This window comes from Suricata suricatta, chromosome 15, assembly GCF_006229205.1.
Source record: "Suricata suricatta isolate VVHF042 chromosome 15, meerkat_22Aug2017_6uvM2_HiC, whole genome shotgun sequence".
NCBI classification, from domain to species: domain Eukaryota; kingdom Metazoa; phylum Chordata; class Mammalia; order Carnivora; family Herpestidae; genus Suricata; species Suricata suricatta.
Window position 1 is genome coordinate 17,287,760 of NC_043714.1, and position 16,532 is coordinate 17,304,291.

The 16,532-nt window shown below is 39.0% G+C and overlaps 1 protein-coding gene across 1 annotated transcript in view; it reads left to right on the forward strand.

Annotated features, from left to right (window-relative positions):
• PREX2 (phosphatidylinositol-3,4,5-trisphosphate dependent Rac exchange factor 2) overlaps positions 1-16,532 on the forward strand; it is a 299,116-nt gene that overhangs the window by 6,385 nt on the left and 276,199 nt on the right. The gene's annotated exons all lie outside the window — the stretch shown is intronic.

Sequence of the window (16,532 nt, forward strand, 5' to 3'; positions counted from 1 at the left end):
TAAGGTGACTCTTACACTTTTCCCCAGATATTCTTGTAAGTACTCACTTGACTTAAGACTGTGAGAACACTTTGTATTCTATGTAACAACAACCATAGTTAGTATGGTGTTTTACAGTTGACAGTAAAAAAATTGCATGTTTATGACCTGAGTTGGCTTAATATATGAGTCTCTTAGTTTCTTTCAAATAGTGCTCCCTAGAGCTCCAGGGTTCTGTGGTTTAGCTTCAGGAGCCCTCACAGAGGGTGAAGGGGAAATAAATTACATGGCTTCAGGCTCTCCACTCAGCCTGTCCTAGCATAGCTGCACCTTCTCCTGATTTGTGCTTCTGCTACAGCAGTTAGAAAATCCACTTACATGAGAGCAAACTCCAAGAGAAAGAATGGTGTATTTATTTCCTATGTACAATTTTCTTGGCCCAAACATAGTGCTGTGTAAATAGCAGGTGCTCAAGGAAATAAACAGGCAAATAAAACAAAAGCAAATACCACAAAGTCGAAAAACAACTTCTTTCAGTTATGATCTAACTTTTCCAGGCAAGGATAAATTGATTCAACACATTATGCTTAGGCTTATGTTACAGGCTGAGTTGTGTGACCTTCAAATTCATATGCCGCCATCCTACCCCTCAGTATACAAATAATCACAATGCCAGGCGGGGGGGGGGGGCGGGGAGCAGTGATAAGTAAGAAGCAAAGTTGCATGGAGGCATCAAGGGACTCCTTCAGCCTGGGGTCAGGGGAAGTTTTAGGAAAGAGGTGATAGATGGCTTCTGAAGGGTGAGGGGAAATGCCAGACTGGGAAGACCACTGCCCATCTGGAAAGAGCATCATGTTTCGTGTGACCTCTGTATGATGCTGCCTGGGGGATACTGAAAATTCTTTGCGAATGGATATTGGAATGTTCTGTTTGCTTTTTGAGTATTTTGGGGGTATTGGCAGGGGATGAAGTAAGTTCAGTCCAGTTTGAGGAGGATTCTGTTTTTAACAATTCTGACTTTAACCAAAGGTAGTGGGAAATCAATTGTGAGGAGACATCTTCTCTCTTATTAACAGTAAACAAGATTGAGATGGCCAGAGTTGGCACTGGAAAGGCATATCCTGCAGGAAACTGTTGCCAGGCCAGGATTTCCTGAATCTGTGTCTCTGAGTTTCACCTTGGAATTCCTTCCCCTCACTCCCTATGTCCACCCCCCCTTTTCTGGTAAGCACACAGGAGACTTTTCCTCACTTCTCTAAATCTGGGATGGGTTGTAATCTTCAAAACATTATTATTTACTAGGGAAGAACACAGGTCAGTAATCCTAGAGTCAACATGAAACATGAACATAGTCTAGCTTGTAAAATACAGATTTCTGCTCATGCCAACCTGGTCTTTCTCTGAGGGTCTCAAGACTCTGATCTATTTTTATCCTGAGCCCTCAGATAGGTCCTAACTGATCTCCCTGGCTGGGCACTGATTTGGCAAATTTCTTTGTTTTCTAACCATAATCTCAAATGTGTGTTCATGAAGATGGCATCAGGAAGCTGTCTTGACTCTTGTAGTGAATATGTGATAGTTGATTCACAATTCTGATTTTTGAAGTATTAATCACATGTCCAGAGCCACTCTCTACACAAAGGGATGTGTCTTTCCTCTTATGGTTTTGTCTGCATAATCATACCTTATTATAAAGCTGTTAATATAAGAATAGTATTTATGGAGATTAGCTTTGCTTCTCAGCAAGAGAATTCTATCAGTGGGATTGAGGAATAAAGACTGGAATCTACTTACCCATTAGGAGTTTCTGCCATTGCATTGGTTTAGGTACGATGTGGAATGTCTGATCGAAGGTAGAAGCAATGAAGAAGATAAACAAAACACAGACAGACAGACAAACACCCAACATCTCTGAGACAGTTTTGGATAGAACCTTTGGTATTTGTGTTCATTCAGAAATGGAGGTTTATGTAGAAGGGAGAGGAGAGGGTGGGTGCTTCAGTCTGTAGTTTGAAGATAAGATGGAGAGTGTCATTAACTGAAAACTGGAATGCAAGGGACAAAACAGCATTGGGGGGAGGAGAAATACAAATTTCATTTTGGACCTGCCAAGCTGCAAATTCTGCTGATTTCTGAAGATAAGAATATGAAAGGTAAGAAAGAATTTGGGGCAAAAATTGGAGATCTAGAAATTAAATAATCATTTATGTTGAAACTATCAGGTGGATGCGATACCATATAGGGAACAACTTCAGGAGAAAAAAACTTACAAACCAAGGGCAGGGTGTTGGAGAGCCAGCATTTAAAGAGTAGAGGAAGAAGTAGAGTGCACTGTTGTCTAGGACTGAGACATCAAAGGTTGAAACAAGAACCAGGAGAGAGTGATCTCTTGAAATCCAAGGAAGGATCTCGTTCCCAGATGAAAGCTTTCTTTAAAGTGTCAGAATTGGGGCACCTGGGTGGCTCAGTCAGTTGAGCGTCCGGCTTCTGCTCAGGTCATGATCTCATGGTTCGTGGGTTCGAGCCCCGTGTCGGGCTCTGTGCTGACAGCTAACTCAGAGCCTGGAACCTGTCTTTGGATTCTGTGTCTCCCTCTCTCTCTGACCCTCCACTGTCCACACTATCTGTCTCTCAAAAATAAATAAAAAAAGTAAAGTGTCAGAACTTAAAAATTATTTTTTGTTTATTTATTTACTTTCAGAGAGGCAGAGAGAATAAGCAGGAGAGCAGCAGAGAGTGAGGAAAATAGAATCCCAAGCAGGCTCCGCACTGTTAGCACAGAGTCCAATGCAGGGCTGGAATTCAGAAAACTGTGATATCATGACCTGAGCTGAAATCGAGTTCCACGGTCAACTGACTGACCCATCCAGGTGCCCTACTTTTGAGAAGTAGGTAGTGTGCAGACGGAAGAGGCCATCGGCTTTGGCAGTTAGAATGTCACTTGGGTTTAGCTTCAGTAGTGTGTGTGACCAGAACCCTTACTGAGAGTGATCTGAGACATCAGTGAAAGCTGAGTTGGTGAAGGCTGATGGTAAAACAGTCCAGGGAGTTTGGTGGTAAAATGCAAGGGGAGAAATCGATTTGTGACATAAGGGGATGATTTTGTCCAGGGATGTTTGAGGAAGATGAGCATAGCCTAGGGAAGGAGACAGTGAAAAGGGAACTGAAGCAGCTAAACAGAACGTTGTAGAAGACTGGGACATATTCCTTTAAACCATGGCAAGCACCCCCATGTCACTTGAAGATAAGGAAGATACTTGGCAAGATTCACTGCTATGAAACACCCACAGAAACACGTTTTTGCAGACTCTGACTCTAAAGAATGAGCCAGCTGCCTCTCATATATTTTTGAAATTCTGCTGCTTTTCTAGTCTAGCGCTTGCAGAACCGCCGGGATGGCCTTTGTACCTCCTTGTGAACACTCACCAGCCACGCTGGGACAGTAGGCTGAAGTGCATGGTCCAGAGCATGGGTTCAGGGAATCTGATGACCTAGGTTAAAGTTCTGGCACTGATATGTACAAACTGTCTAACTTGGGGCAAGTTACATAGCCTCTTTATGTTTAGCTTCATATTTGGAAAACATATTCAGTAACATTTCACAAGCTGGCTTGAAGTTCAAAGCAGCTTCTATAGGTAAAGTCCTGATAGGTGGTAAGCATTTCTTTTCTTTTATTCTTCCAAACTCCCAGTTTATCTCTCTTTCCTCTGTAGTTCCTACCCCACAGACTGAGGCTGGCACTTTCTGAGGCCACCTGAGCCCTTTGTCTTCCAGCCTCTGAAACAGGCAGGAGGCTTTAATAGATAAAGAAAGGTCCTGAGGAAGCCAGAGTTGCCTTCAGAAATGCAAAGGAGATGTAGTCTTGGGGAGCTGAGGTGGGGGGTAAGGAGTAAGGGTAAGGGTTGGCCATGGCTTTCCTCCTGGAGGAAGGAAAGGATTTGGTCCCAGGATTGTTTTAGAGGTGAAGAGAGTTGGCATTTCTACCTGATGACCTTTATTCCTCTATGAAATTAAACTGTTGTTTTCTTTGTGTTCTGTTTTTGTTTTGTTGTTTGTTTTTTGCTGAGCCTAAGGGAGCATAAAGTCAAAGATTTGAAACACGCACTTTTGAGAATTGTAAGGGGAACTGAATTTGGTTATCTAAGATTGGACGTTTGACCATTTTTATATAATCTTTCTTTTAAATGTGACTTTCTTAAGTGAAACATAAATTTAGAAGTCAGAGTAGAGAAGTGACATCTCCTATTTCTTATATTTATTGTGACTATAGGTTCAAGTCTTGGAAATAATGATATAATCACTTTTTAAACCATGATACATATTGCGTAGAACTTATATATTCTCACACTTAATGTCCACAGCCATTACTGTGCACACTTTTTTAAAGTATCATTTCATTTTTTCTTAGTACTTGTCTTTTAAAAATATTCTGAGTGCTCTTTTACTATATACAGTATCTGGTTCATGCTTTAATGCCAAATAAAATTGTTATGTTTGAGTTTTGAGTACAATTAGTTTGACCTCAAAATATTTTTTGGTTTACATGTATTCTTTAAAAATCTTATTTATAATATTTATTTTTCATAATAGATGAATTTTTATTCTGAACTTATTAAAATTACATGAGCTATATTAAAACCAAGATATTTGACTTATGATATAATATTCATCTCAAACAATCAAAAATTCAGGAAGAACACCCATTAGTGTTTCTTTGCTTGAAAGTATGGTTGGGACACTTTTTGAATGGTATTAAGTATAATCATTCAAATCTTGGTACATCTTATAAAAACTTTCTTTTCTAATTTTTTTCCATTCTCATGAATGATTATTGCATTTTATCCAAGAAGTCAGTGATTATAATTTTAAGAAGTCAGGTATCTTAAGTTGAGATTATGATTTTTATTTATTTTTTTTAAATGTTTTATTTATTTTTGATACAGAGAGAGACAGAGCATGAGAGGGGGAAGGGCAGAGAGAAGGAGACACAGAACTGAAGCAGGCTCCAGGCTCTGAACTAGCTGTCAGCACAGAGCCTGACGCGGGGCTCGAACCCACGGAGTGAGATCTGACATGAGCTGAAGCCGGAGACAACCTACTGAGCCACCCAGGCGCCCCGAGATTATGATTTTTAAACATTTCTAGCTGGTATAGATGACTTCAGGCTTTGATTCCTTGAATAAATTTATGGTGTTCTAGGCTTCCATATGGCTAAGCACAGTGTATAAAAAAGGACCTATGTTGTTCAAGAATATCAAAGCCAAGGACATTATGTTCTGTCATTAATGTGAAATGAGTATTTTCCTTTAAAAGGCACGCCCTTCACTTGAAAAGGTTAAATGGTTCAATACTTAAGGAATGACTGCAGCTGGTTAAATTTAGAAATTGATATAGAAATATTCTCTGGTTTAATAGCAAAAATATAGCAATATAGAATATGAATGAGTAAAAGTTTTATTCATTTTAAAACTTTGTTTCTCTGGGAGACTCACATAAGGGTTGATATCTATGTTTGATTTTGCTTTGCTATTTTTGTTATTTTAAATATCTATTTAAGTCATCTCCTTGCCAGTAGAAGAGGCTCTATAGATGTCTTCTCATGCCTAAGCTTGGCCTTGAGTTCATGCTCCTTTGGATTTTAGTTTTTTTTTTCTTGAGACTATTGCCCCAAAGAAAGGAATCTTGGGATTCTAGAAACAGTATCTTCTATTCCAAAGTCTTATTTCTGTCAGTAGCACTTGGGGAAGAGCTATGGAAAGACATTATATCACCCAAATCTTAGCCTCATACCCACATATTCCAAGATTGATTTAATGATTCATTATTTTCCCAGAGCTGAAATTATGAAAGCAAAGTGGATTTTTATTTTCTATGCTGTTGGACTATATATCTATGTGTTGGACTTTGTATAACTTAAATATATGTTTATATGATATATAGAAATATTTTTGTATTCATATATTTATTCTCCAAAAAATTTTTGAATATTCTAGACACAACTTTATCACAAATTTTTTTTTGTATCTCTTAATAATGAGATCTTTGGCAGAGACATCTAGTTGCTCCCAATGTCCAATATTCTGTTCTTTCGTAGTGATAAAAGTTTTTCCTGAGGACATGATTGTCTAACTTAGGACTACATTTCTCAGCCTCCCTTACAGTTAAGTGTGGACATATGAGTAAGTTCTGGGCGGTGGGATATGAGCAGAAGTGGCATGGGTAAATTCCAAGTTGTACCTTTGTAATGAAGGAGTATGTGTTCTCCGCCTTCTCCTTGTCTGGTCTGAGGATGTGGTGGCAGGTAATGAGGCAGCCATTTTGGACCATGCAATGGAAGTCACATGTTGAGGATAACAGAACAGGAAAATAGAAAGTGTCCATTTCTTTATTAAAGCAGTTTAACTGATATTCTATCAAAAATGACCTGCAAGATAAATCAGTTATTTACTTAACTCTGACCTAGCATCTTTTTTGATGCTTATGCTTCAAAATTTTTCATTGATTTATGCAAATTATTAATGAATTGGCAAACTGTAATATATTTTTGTCTTTATTTTAACTGAATAATCTTAATATTTTAAATTTATTTTTAGTTTTTCTTTAATGAAAACTCACCAGTGATTTCCCTGGACTGCTAAAACTATACTCTCCTTTGCTATTGGTAAACTTTCATATTTTTTTTTGTTAGAAAAAGAATAGTGTTGGGGTGCCTGGGTGGCTTAGTAGTTGAGCGTCCAGCTCTTGATTTCAGCTCAGGTCATGACCCCAGGGTCGTGAGATCAAGCCCTGTTTCAGGCTTCATGCTGAGCACGGAGCCTGCTTAAGACTCTCTCCCTTTCTCCCTCTGTCCCTCTTCCCCACACGTGTGTGCATGCTCTCTCTCAAAATTTAAAAGAAAAAAATGGTATTATTTTTAACCTATACTCATATATTCTTTTTTCTGAAGACCAGAATTTGCATGTTTATTATGTTTATTTATAAAGATATTTGTTCAGCTGCTTTCACTGAAGCCAAATGACAGTAGTTTAAACAACACTGTTTGTGTAAATGGAAGCCATGTGTAATCAACATGGCTTTTTTGTGTGTGTTCTCTTGGAGCTCCTCTTGGAGCTCTAGTTATTTAATTTTTCAGTGCAATTGCCTAATAGTGTTTCAGGGGAGTAAGCAGCTCAGCACTATCCGGTCATTCAGAATCTCCTGTTTCTTCTATCTTACTGCTCCACCATCCCCTAGGAGCCATTACATCAATGTCTGCAGGAGAGAGAGCCAGGCATCCGTCTTTTATATAGTTTCTCCAGGTGGTTCCAATGTGCAGAAAGTTGGGGAACCAATACACTAGGGTGTTCTTGACCATATGGTTAAGGCTGGCCTAGAGTGTTGTTCACATTCCAGCCCTACAGGGAGAGAAAGGAATTCCACACTTTGCTTTCACTCTTAACCCCTTGACCAGAACATCATAACATGGCTGAACCAGCGGCAAAGGACACTGGGAAATGTGCTACCTACTTGGGCAGCCATATGTACAGCTGAAACTTGGGGTGTTCTATGCTAAAATAAGGAAGTGTAAATAAATATTGATGGGCAAGGTGTAATTTTTGACACACTTTGGGTCCCAGAAATATTTTAAGGGCTTATTGTCTCAGAAAGTCATTTATATTAATTCTTGGATTCTTTTACTATTAGAACCTATTACACTCAGCATATAATTTGGATCATTTCCATCTAAATTAACATATTCTTATCCATCTAGAAATGTGTCTAATATTTAGACATCTAGAAATGTGTCTATCTCTTCACATATGTTTGTAAGAGCTACCTAAAGGGTTTTTGTTTTGTTTTGTTTTTATTTTTTCTCCCATTGGCTTTCAGTACAGGAATAGTGAAGATATGGGGATATGGAGATTTTGTGTAATCTAAAAAATTTTGTTTCTGAAGTTTCAAACAAAGAAACAGTCCCAGGAAAATATGGAAGTCATTTAATTTGTGCTTGTTGTGTGTCAGGCACTGCATATTCATGCATAACTCACAGCTCCTTTCAAGGTTTGTGTATTGAAACAAACACCTGCATATACTCTAATCAGTTCCTCAGGAGAAGAGTGGGGATTTTGAATAGGTCCATTGTGCAGCTATTCTAAGACCTTCTGCCAGTGATTCACTGGCCTGGGAATTTCTAGATCTTGGGAGCACTGTGATTAATCAGGCATCAGAAAAGCAAGGCAGATGTTGGGATCCGGATGCAGAATACAGAAGCTAGAAGTCAGGAAGGAACAGTAGTTGGTCAAGGGAGCAACAAGAACCTCATGGTCAATCCAAGGTAGGGGTCAGAGCCATGCAGGCACTCAGGAGCCAACAATTACCCAGAAGTCAGGAGTTTCCAGGACAGAAATGAGAAAAGGCAGTGAATCATTTACATTTTTTTTATTGTGTATTTATTTTTGAGAGAGAAAGAGAGACAGAGCGTGAGTGGGGGAGGGGCAGAGAGAGAGGGAGACACAGAATCTGAAGCAAGCTCCAGGCTCTGAGCTGTCAACACAGAGCCTGGTGCGGGGCTCGAACCCATAAACTGCAAGATCATGACCTGAGCTGAAGTCAGACTTTTAACTGACTGAGCCACCCAGGTGCCTCAACAATGAATCATTTAAAAATAGACAACCTTAGTTCTACTTTTGGTTGTCTGTTAGTATATATCATTGCTAAGACTAGTTTCAGTGTAATTAAGTTCCTCTTAGATCATTTTGTATCTCTAAGTACTTATCTACTTACTACTTCATGGCTGGTGAGCTCTTGGTTTTATGTGTTATATATTGCTTCTGTGTATTATACATATGATTAGATCATTTTATGTTTGAGGCAAGGATTAAATAACCCTACAAGCACAGAGACACACACCTTTTGCTCTCCAAAATGTGTGTATTGCTCTGCATTCAGTGGATATTGTATAATTTGCATTAATGTAATTTAAACACAAATGAGGTGAACCATAGTTAAAATGATTGTTACTCCCAGGAGTGTTCTACTTGCCAGGACTTCTTTTGACAGGCTAAATAAGGGAGAGTCACTGGCATTCTGGTAGCCCCAGGACAATGTGTGATGAATAAGCCATGTTATACAGACATGGCCGTTTTTCTCAGCTTCTAGCAAGGATAGTTAGCACAGCTGTATAATCTTAGAGTCCAAAAGGGAATCATACTATGGATAGATGAATATAGCTTTCAAGTAAAATATGAAGTTGATGTTTCTCCTGCATATTTTTCAGTAAGCTAATAATTCTCACATATAAATTGTACCTTCTCTGTATGGTGAAATTTTTTGAGGATAACAAATATTCTTTGGGCTTTAAGACTATTTTTTATTAAAACTTATACATAGAATGACTTAATTGTAGGGAATATAATGAGCTAGATGACCAGAAATTTTGAACATTTAGTTGATACTTGAATAGATACTTAACTTTAAACATTCACCTTTCTATACTTGAGTATGTGGGTCAGATTCAACTTTAATGGCAACAGGAAGATATATGGATAAAATTAAAAAGAAAAAGAAAAACTCTGCTAATTAGATTTAAAGAGAAAATTGTAGCTTTACTATATGGTCTCATACGTTTTTTCTACAAACCATTTCTTTTCCAACCTGTCAGAATTCAAAGTTCTAACTACTCTGTGATATTCTAGAGTTTTCTTTAGTATTTATTATGTGCTACATGAAATTTACAGTAATTTTATAATAAGTAACGCAGAATGAGACAATCTGTAAACAAAAAAAAAATGGTCACAAAATGGAATCAGAGTGATTTTTCAATTTATTTCGAAATCAACTTATTTGTGAAAAACCTTATTTTTGACATAGTGCAATTTATATGTCAGGTCAATTAAAAAAATGCCTATAACATACCCAATCTTACGATTTAGTCTCTCTTGTAATTGTTTTCAAAAACATAGGGTCCAGATATTTTGATTGTTTATAATCCAGGGTGTATTTGTTGAGCACATGTTGTGCGCCAATCACTGTTCCAGGCTGGGAGGATGTATACAGAAATTAAATATCCCTGTTTCATGGAGCTCCATTTCTAAAACAGGAGACATAAGACAATGAGTAAAATCTCTGGTATATTAGTGAGGTTAAATGGCAAGGAGAATGAATGAAGCAGATGGGGAATAAAATTCTCTGTGTGTTCTGTTTTGACATTTTATATAGGTTGAAAAGGCAGGAAGTCACTCTGTTCTGCAAGTTTCTAAGAATATTTGAAGATGACTTTTTTTTTTTACCTCTTACCTTAATAGGCACTGTGCAAGAGGAAAGTGCAAATCAGGTCTCTTGTTCAACTCTTCAGTATAATTATAATTTAGAGATGAAATTAAACCCAGATATGCATAGCTAATAAGGTTAATGGAACAAATTAGCAATAGCTTAGTGACTCTAAGACTTAAGGCTTCAACTAGTTAATTCTTGAGCTGTCATTCTATACTGACTTTAGTATAGTAGGCATATATATTGCTTGGAAGTGCAGCAAACTATAAATATTTGCTACCTCACTCTGTTACTGGTGTATGTTTATACCACTGAGAGCTTATTTTGTAGAGTGTTTGCCAATACGGTTTCACATCCCAGCAGCATTGTGTCTAGTGGGGACTGCAGCCAAGGCTAGAATCCATCATTGTGGGAACCAGCAGTCTGAGCAGTGCACCACCTCTGAGAAGCTTCTCCTGGAAATGAAGTGTCCTTCAACCCCTAGTGGACTGAAGCATTGAGGAAGGAGGGTGGGGGGTGAGAGATGGGGGATCCAATCTGAATGTGCAGCAGGAGCCAAAGCCAGTTTTGTAACTGCTACCTTAGATGATCCCAGATGAGTTAAAAGCTAAGGTATGGAATGCTCTTTCTCGGGTTTTATTTATTCATGGTTGTTCCTTGAGAGAGAAAAAGTAAGGGTAAGGAGCCCCTTCCCCCTCCTTCTTCTGATGGTATCATCTCCCTGATGGCCCTATAGAAGTGACTCCCCTGAGAAGTGTGGACAGCTGGATGCAGCCCCCCTGTGGCCTATAAAGTGTCATTAGGAGCTACAGCCAGAGACTGTGGGGGAGGGGGAGGGTCACTTCAGGACTGTGGAAAATATTCCCTTTTCCCTCAGCATCCTGGGGCTTTGTTTCTTGCCTCATTGTTAATAGAGTCTGGGAGCTTGGATTCTGATGCTGAAATTTTTTTCAGTGTTGGTTCTATAAATGATATTTTAAAGCAGGCTTTGTGGAGTTTCATTCCTTACTGAAGTTGTAGCACAAAGAAAGGGTAAGAGATTTCTTACTTTCGTCATTACCAACTTCAGTATAGAAGTTGGTGAATAATTATACTTACATTAGACTTTTAAAAAGTATAACTGAAGGAAAGGGATTGGCTGGCTGTGTTTTTTGATAAGGTTATGTACTTTCCTCTTCCGTTTCTCTTTAGAGACCATTCTATGGCTAATACATCATAAAAGTTAAAAGGAAGTGCAAACACAATTACCACAGAAAGTTGAAATCTTTTCCATTCACTTCTTTATGCTATTTATGACTTGTCTGCCTGATTGTTTCAACGTAAGGGAAAACTTGGGATTCTTATCTATCATTATCCATGGCACTGGTTTTGAGTGTGTGTGTGATTCTGACAATACTGGGATAAAACCAGCCTTCATTGTACCAAACGAACCACAAGAATGTGTACAGAATATCTGCAGTGAGCTTTAAAGGCACGTACATTTGTCTGAAGAGGTAATGCAAGATAACAGCGTCAGGAGGGAAATTGGATATAGAATGAATATCCCTTTACCTCTGTACAAAATGTTCAGTGCCATCGATAGCTCTTACTTGGGGGCTTTGAGATTTTCTGCTCCTCTCTGCCCTGTTTCTGAGCACTCATCCAGTCCTCGCATCCCTGGAGAAGATGCTGAGTGCCAGTGGTGCTCATTAATCAAGTGTGCAGTGAATGTGGGTAGGGTGATCACTGGGAGGCAAGGCTGTGTTTAGAATCTGATCTAAGATAACATCTGGACATATCGGAGGTCATGAAAGGAACTGGGGTCAAGGGTTAACACAGCAGAGATCTGTAGTGTGTGACACAGAGCCGAGAGAGCAGTTTAGCATGTCTCTGCCATCTTTTACTTAAGAAACATTTCTGCTCGTTAGACCCTCCCCATGGATTCTGGTGGACTCAGATCTAGTCATCCCCTGTCCCCTTTACCTTCAGGAACCTCTAGAAGACTCAATTTTTTTAGACTCACTACGTAGCTTAGAGAATGGACTTTAGGCTTATGATACCTTCTGAGGGATGATTAAAAAGTATAACTGAAGGAAAGGGATCATAAAGATTAGGACCAATGTTGTAATCCAAGGAGACATAGATTTTGACTGCTTTCATTAAATTTCTTTACTTAGAATAATCACTTAATCCAGTTAGTTCATAGTTACTTCCTTCATGCATTTTTTTTTACCTAGAAAGGTTTATTAATGTTTTATGATTATTGTGTAATTTAGAAGACTACTTATTAGATACTGGGCCCTTCCTTAATAATTCAGGTCTCATCTTAGGTAAAAACTGAGCCATTTGGAAAAGCTTGAAACTTGCCTTACAACTTGTTTGAAGTTTTACTGTTTATTTTGATCAGCAGGTTCACTTGGCTTCTGCTGTGTAAACATTTGGAGGGTCTTCTTTCAGTTCACTTATGTTCCCAGGTGAACACAGAAGAAATGGGTTGCTCCAAACAAAAAAGACAGAGAATCTTTTGCTTATCATCTGAGCCTGACTTGTCTTAATATCCTAGAATTCAATTTTCTATAGTTTGATTTGTTCTAATTTCTAGGACCTTTAATACTTCTTATCCTTGATTGTTTATACTGTTGTTAAAATTGGTTTAGAAATTCAGAAAGTATGAAAGAATAATAAGAGAGAAATCTGTTAATCTCCATTTTGGGAAACCAAAGAGCATTTTGGTTTTGTTTGTTTACTTGATGTTGTATGTTTGAGTAACAGTTGTTGAGAGATTAAGATCTTTTTCATGGAGTCATAATCTCTAAATTTTATATAAAATAGTATTAGATCCAGATACAGTTTCAAACTTCCACCATAAACCAAAAACAAACATGAATAAAAACTACAAACTCCTCAACCTGAAATGAAAGCTGTTCCTATTCATAGGAAGAAATACTATAATGATCATCAGGCTTTCAACAACATGGGATTAATTATCCCAGTAAAAATAACAATACTTCTAATCTATTTTCACGCTTCTATGTCTCTGATGGAACCAATTTACAAATAGAGGCTGACATTTTATTTTGCAGTTCTCAGCTCCACCAATCCCCTGCAGAGATTGGACTGGGCTGCCAGTTTGGGAAAATACACCAAAAATACTTGGAGTTAAGAGTTCTCACACTAGTAGCCACAAACTCATGTTTTATTGATCAAGGGGTAATCCTCTTCTGGCTTCACAGTAAGAAATGTGAAATATATCAAGAGAAAATCATTCTCCTCTTCTGAGAATATGATGCAATTGATGTCATACACAAGGCTACTCAGAACCTGCTAGAGGAGTGCTGGAGTCCAGCTTCAGCAGGTCCAGGGATCCCTGAAGGATGGATGGTGTTGGCGAAAGGGAGTGAGAGAGCCTTGACTTCTTTCTGCTCAGCAGGCAGGCATCTCTGCACTGACCTGAGAGTCAGCTTTATTTATTGAAAAAATGTATGGGGTACAAAACAGAAGTGGTAATTGCCTTAGACAATGATTTTTGATAACAAATTCTTTGGCACGTGAAAATTTCCCAGAACATAGATGGAAGATTCATGTATAACCTTTATCAATAGGTGACTAGATGCTTATCACATGGGGAAGGAAATACAAGGCTTTTTAGCATAGCAAAGGCAAGAGTTAGTTCTTTTGTGAGCAGGGGTCAATAGCCTGTTTTCAAGCAGAAGAAAAACAGGTTTTCTCAGAAAATGTAACATTTGCTCCTATAATCGTAAAAGACGAAACTCCTATAACAAGTTTTTTCACAAGGTACAATTCACATATTTTTAGCATAAGAAGGCAAGTCCCTCCTGATATCAATTAGTCAGGCGCCCTGGGGGTTGGTACTCAAGCATAAATTGAGTGGGGGTTGAGTGGATGTAGACTCCTGTCGTTGTCTGATGGTGGGAGGCCTTGCAAACCTGCCTTACTTCAGAGATGGCTCCCAGCAGAGGAGAGCCTGGAGGATCTGGACAGAGACCAGTGGTGCAGGGCTTCCTTCTCACTTGCTGACACAGCCAAGTTTGCATTCTCTGAAGCATTTATCAGTTATATTCTTATACCAATTTACCAGATTCCCTTTCATCTGTCATGCTAGTGACTAGGACTGAATGCCTATGGTTTATGAGTTGATTACACTTTTGATGGGAATTGTTGGAAAGGAAAGTCTCATACTATGGTTTTGCTTTTGTAGAACAGTGACTAACATGATTTGAACACAGGGTTGGTGTAAGGGAGTAGTGGGTGGTCAAGGTGGTCTGGGGTCAGATGGTTCAGTGGCCTTCAATGCCAGCAGAGTAGTTTAGAACTACCAGTAGATAGTGGAGAGATAGGGGAAGTTTTTGAGCAAGAGTCTTGGAATTGAGCCTTGATTCAGAAAGGGTTGTCTGGCAGACAGGCTTTTAGGAATAGATTATAGGAATGGCTTCATTGGGCACAGGTGAGACTGGAAGCGACGAACCCATTAAGCCCAACAAATACTGGAAAGATTAAATCAGTGGGGAACATAATGAGGCCCTCCCTCCAGACCAGCTCAATTGGAATCTTAGGGAGAGAGAGAGTGGAGAGTCAGGAACTAGTGTTTTTGAAAATCTCCATAGCTGATTGTAATGCATATGTAGGGTTGAGAAATACAAGGCAATGATTAAAATGGCATTAATATATATATATCAATCAGGGATTGAGATGAATCATGGTTTTCCAATATGCTGCTAGACAGTTGATCAGTGTGGTTTAAGTTGTGGGCATGCTTTCTTGCAAAGTGAGAGCGTTCTGAGATGACAAAGAGGCAAACAGCACAAGTCAGAATTGGAGTGCATTGTGGAGTAGTTTAAAAACCACAACCAGAAAGACATTATTGAGTTGGCCAAAATGATCAGATATGGAGCAGAGTGGTCACAATCAAGACCCAGAACAGGATTTTTCTTCAGTTGTGTCTCCCCTTCCACACTTTGCTCTAGTTACAGAAACCTCTTCCAGATACATAAACCTCTAGAAGAAAAAAAAGGAGGTTTTGTTTTGCTTTTTAAGTACTAGGCAGTGGGAGAGTTGAATTGGCTACTTGGTACAGTGAGATCTGACTTCTCTCCCTTCTACTACCTACTGGGGAAAGGGAGAAAGTGCTAATCAATGCCCATACCATGGACATTTATATAAATTATTGTTAACCTGCACAACAGTCCTGTCATATAGGGATTAACCTCCCAGTTTTATGGGAAATGAAAGGAGGCTCTAGCTTCTGAAAGAGTGCACATCTACTCTTCCTCCAAGCCCTGTGATATTTCCCCTGTGCTGTCTCAGCAAACATAAGAAACAGTGGAGATAAACTGTGAGTGCAAAGATTAGTAGTAGTCATTATCAGATTTTATAGAGATAACTCAGATATATAGCTCTTACAAGGTTACATGAAGGTGAATGACAAAGGAAAATATGTGCAGAAGAAAACAGACTTCATTACCATACCCCAAGAACAGAAAAGTTCGGCTGAAGACTCTCTACACATTTTCCTTTGAACCTCACTCTATTGGCTTTTATTCCATCACTCTGCTAACATAACTTTGTCCAAGTCACCAGTGATATCCATGATGCTAAATCCAGTGGCCAGTTTTTCACTCTTCATTTTGCTTGACCTAAAAGAATGTAGATCTTCCCCTCATTATTCTTCCAGGACAGAATACTCTTGACTTTCCTACTGCCTCTGTGCTCCATCTTCTCAGTGTCCTTTGCTGGTTACTCATTTCTCCATAATAAGTAGCTGTTGGAGCCACATGGTGTGTGTCCTAGAGCCGCAGAGTTCATCACTGACCATTTTGCTTCTCTACCTACATTTATTCCGCTGGTGGTCATCCTGAACTTTAGTCTTGAATGTCTGTGTCACTCCATGGATGTTTAAGAAGTGTCTCAAACTGAATGACCAAAACCAAACTCCTGATTACCTCTCCTCTCCCCGTTCCACGCTCTCCCAGCCAAACCTCATCTTTTTGAGATCTTACTCTTGTCAGTAAACAACAACTTAGTCTTTTCTCATTGACCACATCTAATAGTGGCAAATCCTTTTAGCTTTAGTTTTTAAAAATATCCAGACTTGGGGCCTGGGTGGCTCAGTTGGTTAAGCCTCCGACTTCGGCTCAGGTCAGATCTCACGTTCGTGGGTTCAAGCCCCGCGTCAGGCTCTGTGCTGACAGCTAGCTCAGAGCCTGGAGCCTGCTTCGGGTTCTGTGTCTCCTTCTCTCTCTGCCCCTCCCCCTCTCATGCTCTGTCTCTCTCTGTATCAAAAATAAATAAAACATTAAAAAAAA